This window comes from Leuresthes tenuis, unplaced genomic scaffold (assembly GCF_036924035.1).
Source record: "Leuresthes tenuis unplaced genomic scaffold, fLeuTen1.0.hap1 SCAF_18, whole genome shotgun sequence".
Lineage (NCBI taxonomy): Eukaryota > Metazoa > Chordata > Actinopteri > Atheriniformes > Atherinopsidae > Leuresthes > Leuresthes tenuis.
The window spans coordinates 21084269-21091709 of NW_027325372.1; positions in this window are offsets into that span (position 1 = coordinate 21084269).

Sequence of the window (7441 nt, forward strand, 5' to 3'; positions counted from 1 at the left end):
TTGTCCAAGTGGAAAAAAAAAGTCGATATCAGTAATGACTTTGTTTTCTTTGCACATTTTACTTGTCAACACCAAATATTGATCTCTGTTGTGGCTCATGGACTTCATCATTATCATTGTAATAAATGAAAAAAAAATATGGCCCTAATTATGTGGTGTGTCATAATCCATAATGAGATGTCTAAAAGTTACTCTAGTGGCATCATGTGATTTTAATCAAAAACAGATTCTTTAACTATCCTAAACCATTCCGACTACTGACATAAACAAGATCTTAGTATCAAAAACCTTTCATTTGTTTAGTTTCAGTGAAAGTGGATCATTTCTATTTGAATCATATGAAAGTTAACCTTTATGTGGTGCTGACTGTAGTAATCTGAGAAACATCAGAGCTGCTTAAAATCTAAATTTGTCCCGTTCAGATTTGTAACTCTTGTCTACCATAGTTATTTGTGTAATGAAGACTGAATGAGGACAGGAGCTGGAGGCTGAGACACACAAGTGTTTGAGGGACACGGGCTGGGTACTAATGTAACCTCCACCATTAGGAACAGAGTAATTAATAAAGCAAAATCCATAATGCCATTATATAACTAATAAGAAAACAACAATGTTGAAATCTTGAAGTGTGTCTCCATGTATAGTTTTCCCAGACTTTTCCACTGTTTTAAGTGGTAGGAATGCTTTTTATACAAATCAAAATACCTTCAAACAAGTGTCTGCTTCAACAGATAGTTAAAACCATTTCTCCTCCACTAAGCTAAAATAATCCAGCTTGCGTATGTCAGGCTAATTACTGTTGACTACAAAAGACCTTTTTATGAGCCAATAGCTCATGCTGTACCCTGGCATAAAACACTGTGTTTAACTGAAAAAAGATACTTTATAGAATGTAGCTCTGGGCTTTTAAAAAGCAGTGCTTATAGGCCCAACAGAGGAACATGCTTTAAAGAAAAAAATCTTTACTGCAATGCATATATCTCTGCTTTGGCTCACACTATACTGGACAAATGTCCCCAAGATAGCGCCAGCACATTTTCTATTTCCTTTGATTTCTCTCTCGTCCCCGTTCCCTGGTTCATGTCCTGTTGTTACTTGGAGGCCTAATGCGAGTTGAGATGGAAAATCGGAAAAGAGAGAATTTTACTTTTGAAGTGAGTCAGCTAGTTCACTTTGGTACCCACAACATACCAATCAGTTTCACTGATACGACTGTTACAACCTTCTCATAGATCCAATAAATGTACCCGGAGAGAAAACAGGAGAGGAATTTTAAGCAACTCATGTCAACTCAAAATGAAACCTGTGATTTGTTATCTTCTAAGATTTTCCACATCTATTTTACAGTCAAAGTTTCCCCCACAGCTACAGCTGATGTAACCTCAGAGTAATATAATGTGTCTTGTATTAACATACTAATCAGTAAAGTGGCACACAAGCATGACCCGGTAATTCATTTATATTGGTGTTTTCTTCTCTTTATAGATGTTAATATGTTGTGTTTGTTTCTGCCTTTTTCAGGCTCTTTTTCAGGCTACGGTGTGTCAGCATAGTGATTTTTAAAAGTAGGATCAAAAATATAAATGAAAAACCGACAGTTCTGACATCGTAATTTATTTCTTCGAGGGGACTTGTTTACCTTCTGTCGCCAGCACCTCTGTGATTCAGTTGTATTCAGGGGGCATACATTAATTAGAGCAGAGACTCTTGTCAAAAATTATGCTTTGCATAATTGATGCATAGTTGGAAAGTAAAGCAGTGATTACACAGCAAATGCAAGCACTCTGCTGTTTCTGCTCCCTGGTTGTCACATTTGGTTTCCTCTGTCAGAGAGAAATAAAGCATTAAATCAAAGTGCCTGACATAATTTGATTTTGGGACATCTGCTTTAATAATTTAAGTGTGATTATTATGCTAATATTTCTCTCAAGTTGATGTTGTGGTCTGCCTTTCATTATGTAGCCTGTTTGCAGTTTAGAGAAACAGTTTGGCTTTTTGCAGTGAGGGTTTTTGCTGTAAAAAAATAGCCGTAAGACCATTCACTTCGCTTGATGTAATGAGCAAAAGCAGAGAGTAAGAGGCCACGAGATGAACAACTCTATGGAGTGTACTGGGCTGTCTTTATGGTCAAACTAATCAACTGCTCGCAATTGCTCAAAATCTCATATCTGTGTGTGAATCCTTGACCAAAATTGAAGGAAAATGACCAGACAAAAGCTGAGTGAGTGACAGCTTTCATCTTGTACAGTTTGAAAACTGAAAGTTGTTTCACCAGCTGTTCAGTTAGGTATCAAAGGGAGCTACTCATTTAAGGTTGTTTCCAGACACGATAGTGTACCATTGAAGAGAATCAGCGTTACTCAACTGTTTCTGACTTCTCAAATATTAGAAAGCCCTTTCTGCACTGCCTGTCTCCTCAGGTGCATGCAGGCAGATATCAACACTGTGTCTGCTTCTGTGCATGACAGATGAGGTTTGAGTACAACTGAGCATGCTGAGAGTCTGTGCACCTAAAACAAAAGCTGAATTATGAAAGAGTATCCCATCCTTTAGTTACCACCATTGTGTCATATAAATTTGGTGCAATTTTAACCCTTTTGTGCCACATTAAAAGTAGCATTAAAAGGTAACTACTAATAAAATAAAAAAGTGAAAAAACTTTGTTGCATCTATACCGGTGAGTCACAACATTTAAAACATAATTAACCTTGTTTATCTTGTTATGCTGGCACCTAACAAGGGGCAAGATGTAAGAGGCAGCAAGTGAAGAGTCAGTTCTTAAATTTACTGTGTTGGAAGCAGGAAAAATGGTCACCATGTGGATATGGCTGACTTTGACAGGGGCTATTCCATATGGGCCAGATGACCAGGTCAAAGCATCTCCAACACAACAGTTCTTGTTGGATATTCCTGGTATGAACCAGTAACTCACCCTGTAGAAGAGGAATATCCAGTGAAAAAAAAGTCAGATATTAATGATTCTGAAATGTATCAAATTAGATATTCATTTGCAACCTTTGCAGCAGCAGCATCATCTTCACCGCCTCTGCTGACAACCTTTTCTACAGCATAACTGCTGACAGACACACAGCCCCTCATCTCAAAACAGCTGAACACAGGGACACAGCACAGAGCCGCTGTCGTCACCAGGATAAAAGTAACTTTACTTTTTGTTTTAATTGCCCCAAGGACCTTAAAATGTTACATTTGATGCCCATTTCTGGACACAGTATTTTACAGTGAAGGGTCTACGAGCATAACTGTGTATGGAAGCCACGATAAGCCACGATGATTTAAAAAAATCATGACCACCACTCATTTTTTTAGCTCCCTTCTGGTGTCTTGTTTTCTCGAGAAACCAAAGCTCGTTTTTCTTATGATAACAGCTTACTACATGTCGTGAACTTGAGAAAAGTAACAAATTAACTTGTGATCAAGGAAAAACTTGCTTTGTCATGTTGATAACACAATAATTATTTTTGATGTTGAGATAATGTCATTTAAAAAAAAATTGCAGATAAGGCCAGTCAGCTTACTTAACTTTGTTTTTTTAAAACGTCATCATACATGATATCAAACAGCAAGTGGAATTGAGAATCTGCAAGTGCATGTTTCTCGTGTGAGTCTAAGATTGGAGAGTTAAGGACGTTTTTTTTTTACCTTCACAGAGGTATCCGTCCGTTGCGTTCTAAGCCCCCAAAGATAGCCAGATATGGGTTTCAGGAATGCAGATTGGTTGAAAGTTACTTTGAGCCAGCTACAGCTGGAAGAAGCAGACAACAACTGATTTCATAACAACGATGACTGAGTATCAAAAACATAAATAGGAAAGAAGCACATGGGAAAAACAACAACGGCTGCCTGTGATCATTCCATTATCTTTGCACTTAGTTTCACTCAATTACATTACTTTTCCAGAGCAGAGCAAAGCTAAAGGACCAACAACAGCATCAACACAACTAAGAGTAGCCCACAGCTACTGAGGTGGAACTATCAAAGCTTCATCTACCTGTCCAGTAAGCAGCCTGTTGTCCTCCAGCTTCATGTGACCCTGCGAGCGATTGGTAAATAAACTTTTGTGTTCAAACCGTTCTTGTGACTTCACAGTCCCAAGTTAAAGATGAAGATTAGATGTGGACACAGTTGGCAGACTTCTCCTCCTTCTGACATAAAGCACTTGCACAGTGCAAAAAAATGAAGCACTGTGTATATCACTTACTCAATCACAAACTTGAAGTATGATACTCAAGATACTCAAGAGGGTAGCAACAGAATGATGGATAAGCTACACAGGTGCACTGCAGCGGGTCTCCCAGCAGCATGTTAAAAGGTAAGAATCAACTGATGAGCCTGCAGGAGAAACTCAAATTATAATAAAATTCATCACATTTAGCCACTGTATAAAGAAAGAGCCACTATGCACTAAATTTAATTTGAATAAATCAAAGAACTGAGTTAAAGTGACTGTAATTCTCAGAAATGTCAGTCGTGAGATTGTGTTAATACAGAGGTGTTAATAATTACCACACAGATCTTCACAAATAACTGCAAATAAAACATTAAATACTGGACTTAGATTGAACCTTTTACAAATATTGAAATGTTTCTCCTAAACCCTAGATGTCAGTTTTGACCAAATAATCTGGTTCAGTTGGTTAAGCTTAGCTCGTTTATATCCACTATCAGGAAAAATCCACCTATGTGATGAGGCTTTGTGGAGTAAAACTTCTCTGCCAGATGTCAAGCCACTCTCGGTCTTCCCTCCCTCATCTCTGCAGCCCATCTTCTTGATCACACTTCTATCCCTTTTACCCCTGAGGATCTGTCTGTGCTTAGCAACATGCGTTCAGCAAAGTGTTGGAGATGTGTGTGTCTACACAAAATAATGTGATGCATCTTGCACACACAGTCGTTTGTTTGAATTTCCCCAGCTAAGCAGAGAGTCCAGTATATATCCTAACTGCAATGATATGTTCTGGAAGAACATAAACTTGTTATTTTTTAAATATTTATGTGCAGATGATGTACAGTAAGCATATGCTCATTCTAATTTCCATTCTTATCTGCCAGTCTCTGGACCATTTTTCATTAAGTTTGCTACCTTAATCAGCTGTCTTTCCTCTTGTTGTGCATGAGTACACTCATCCACCTTTTTCATGCATCACTTGTCTACCTGATGGGAATACACACATACACACACACACTAGAACCTTCCTGCTGACATTTTCTCTCTTTTATCCATTGAGGGATAGCCTTAATCTGTTGCTATGGATACCAGAGTGGGGGATAAATCTGTCTACTGGGGAACTTTGAGGCATTTAAAACCCACAAGCACAGTTGTGGGAGTATTTCAAGAGATCGCCCCATCCTGATAATACAGTTTAGTCCTTTCTACCCTGCAGCAGGTTTGACTTGATGCCATTGTCCAGCAGATACAGCGCATAGATGTACTGCTGCACGGACCAAACTAGCTCTTATGTCTTTGTGCAATAGGAAATCTGTGACTGCAAAGAGTCAGACCTGCTGTGTGGCTATTAGTGACCCTGTTGCCACTGATTTCAATTGGCATGATTTCAAAGTATAACTACAGCATAGAAGACATCCAGCACAGAGACAACGAGGCCTTGATGATGTTGTTCTCCTAGCATTATTGCTGGAGATCACTTGTTTGATATTCGATATGCAGCCCAGTGTGATGAGTCTGGTATGCAAATCAGCACCTCTAAGTCTATGGCCATGGTTCTCTACCAGAAAGGGATGGCAAGTACATTCAAATGTTGTTCATAAGTGATGGGAAGGGGGAACGTGAGATCAAACGTAGACTGGACGCAGCCTCTGCATTGACTGTACCATACTTTTGCTGGTTGGTTGTCTTTGCTGGCTTCAGTCATTTGCACATTCATGATGCGTGTTCAAATCAACATTTTACAGCTATTACATGGCAACTGTTACCTTCACGGATGCCATTTTGTTGGTTGCCTTGAATGCAATACGCTACAACAAAACTTGGTCGCTTCCTGATTTCAGTAAAGCAATAACATCACCTGGTTAGGGACAGAAAATGATTATGATTCAGACTAAAACACTGTTTTTTCAACCAGTTTCATCTATATGCATGCCATTTTCACACTTCATATACAGTTGTTCTCATGACCACAAGAGACTGCAAATTCTTTGTAGCTGGTATCTGCCCGTATGAGCATGCGACCCTTGGGTCCTCTTTGGTTGTCTTAAGACTTTGCTTTGCAAGAAACATCTACTCTCAGAACTTAAAAATGCAAAGGCAAAAAAAGAGTGTTGGAACACATCAAAGATATTTTTTGGTCTGGTCTCCCACTCCAGATTCCTTGTAGCAAGAATGAGTCACCCATCTTTTCCTTCCCTAGGTGGCACTCAGCTTTGTTGCCGAGCAGAAGGAAAACCACACTCTTCGTATCTGTGTGTTTGCTGTAAGCGCTGCTTTCCCCTCCATCTGTCTCCCCTCACCCTGATGCTTTTTTTTCCCCAGTCGTTATTTATTGTGTTGTTAGTCAGCCCTGATAAAGGCTGACGGCAGCCCCCACCCCCTGCTCAGCCTGTCTCCTGTGGGTCACATCTGCCTCTAAGACAGCTTACATTTGAGCTTATGGGCTGTTATGTCCCACATCTGGCCACCCAGGGCAGTTATTGGAACATCTTTATAAAAACAACTGCCTTCTCCACTCTATTTATTTTTTTCCCTTACACTGTTGCACCTGTATAATTGTCCTCCCATCCTGAGAAGCCTCCCAATTTCACTCAAATCAAGATGTATCATAGTACTTTTCCCATATAACTCACTTGAGCACCTTCCAGCATTTATATACTTACTGGGGTACGGATGGCAGGTTGTTATAGTCATTTCTGTCCCCAGGCAGGCTTAATCTGGCACAGCGGATCATACAGCCATCCTCTTTCACTCTCCTCCATTCAAGCTGATAGTTATTGTCTGTGTATGGATACAGCTGGCCATTCTGAACTGTGCGTAGACTTTGCACAGTTCCCCAGCCATCCATATCTTATCTATCTGCTCCTGCTCTCCGCAGTAGGTTGCCAATGACAACCTACCACCGCTATTTTGGTGCTTATAAAGTCAACATCAGTGTCAATCCATCAACCCCAAGGGCCAGTCCCTGTGGTGCAGTTTGAAAATCTGCCAGGCAGAGCAATGTTGGATGTAGGGGCTTTCAGGCTATTATAACCCATTCCATCTGGCAAAGGTAATATAGGGAATATTAGCACATTTATCTTAAAAATGTGGATGTGGAAAATTAAGTGTGGTTATTAATACAAATCTGTTCATCCTGCTTATCGATCAATTAAACAAGAAAAAAAGGTAAGGAAAGTTCTGTGTCATAAGTAAGCAGTACTTCTGATATTTATGACACACATAAATATCAGAAATGATCATGCTCAATGAATC